This window comes from Manis pentadactyla, chromosome 6 (assembly GCF_030020395.1).
Source record: "Manis pentadactyla isolate mManPen7 chromosome 6, mManPen7.hap1, whole genome shotgun sequence".
Classification (NCBI taxonomy): domain Eukaryota; kingdom Metazoa; phylum Chordata; class Mammalia; order Pholidota; family Manidae; genus Manis; species Manis pentadactyla.
In genome coordinates this window covers 42,214,428-42,215,632 of record NC_080024.1, presented here as the reverse complement: position 1 = coordinate 42,215,632, position 1,205 = coordinate 42,214,428, and the positions used below count along the sequence as shown (strand labels likewise).

Sequence of the window (1,205 nt, the reverse complement as noted above, 5' to 3'; positions counted from 1 at the left end):
TGTTCCTTTGTAATTTCTTTGATCAGGCTTTAAGTAGATCAGGCTGAATAATGGAATTTTTTAATTCTCATTAAGCTTTGTTTTAATGGGTCCCAAAATTCTGTGACAAATTCTTGGTCAAGTTGTTTACATTAAAAGGTACTGATTTTAACAACTAGTAATTTTGTTTACTAAATAAAAAAAACACATATATAAAAAATAAATGGTCTACAAAACATTCTCCTTTCCTTCTGAAGGTTTTGCAGTACATTTTGTCATTAACCAGTCTCTTATTATTAAACTTGAATGCCTGAGACAAACAGTCTGAGACCATTTTTCCACCACTGATTAAGATTGGGATGGCAGGTATTAGGGATGATAAGTCATTTAGCTTTCTGGGAAGACTTGGGGACCTTAGCAGCTGCACAGCCTCCTTGTCCACAGCTTTGATGACACCCACATCAACCCTCTGTCTCATGTCATGGGCAGCAAAACCACTCAGAGAAGGATGGTCAGAGACGTTCTCAATATACATGGGCTTGCCATGAGCCATATCAATGATGACAGCATCACCAGGCTTCAAGAATTTGGAGCCGTCTTCCAGCTTTTTCCCAGAACAACAACCCATCTTCTTCAGCTCAGCAAACTTGCAAGCAATGTTTGCTGTGTGACAATCTGCAACAGGTACTGCTTTGGCCTGAATCATTCACCAGAGCCAGCTGTTCCCATTGGTGGGTCATTTTTGCTGTCACCAGTCACACTGACACAATGAGCATCTTTGACAGACACTTTCTTGCCACAGAAGTCCAAATTGTTCCCAGAGAGAGCTTCACTCAAAGCTTCTTGGTGCATTTCAATAACTACTTCAGGTGTATTGCTGACTGGAGCTAAGGTGACTATCATGCGGCTTTGAGAACATCAGTCTCTGAACACTTTACCCAGTCAAGGACTGGCATCATATACATTCTTATTAGGGTAATGTTGTCTGCAAGTAACAGAAAATCTAACTTAATATAGCTCAAACAATAGTTTGAAAATTTACCATCTTATTGAACAAAGAGTCCTGAGGAAGTGTGCCTCTAGAGTTATTGTATTCAGCAGCTCAGTGACATCACCAAGCTCTCAGGATTTTAATGTCCTCTCCTTCCATATTTTCGACTAGCTGCCTTCCTAGTTAGAAGATGCCTGCCCCTTTTCCCAGTACAGATATACACAAGCCCAGCAGA

The 1,205-nt window shown here is 40.3% G+C and overlaps 1 pseudogene; it reads right to left on the bottom strand.

Annotated features, from left to right (window-relative positions):
• Positions 1 to 362: 362 nt before the first annotated feature.
• LOC118909779 (elongation factor 1-alpha 1-like) lies at positions 363 to 882 on the bottom strand (annotated as a pseudogene).
• Positions 883 to 1,205: the final 323 nt, after the last annotated feature.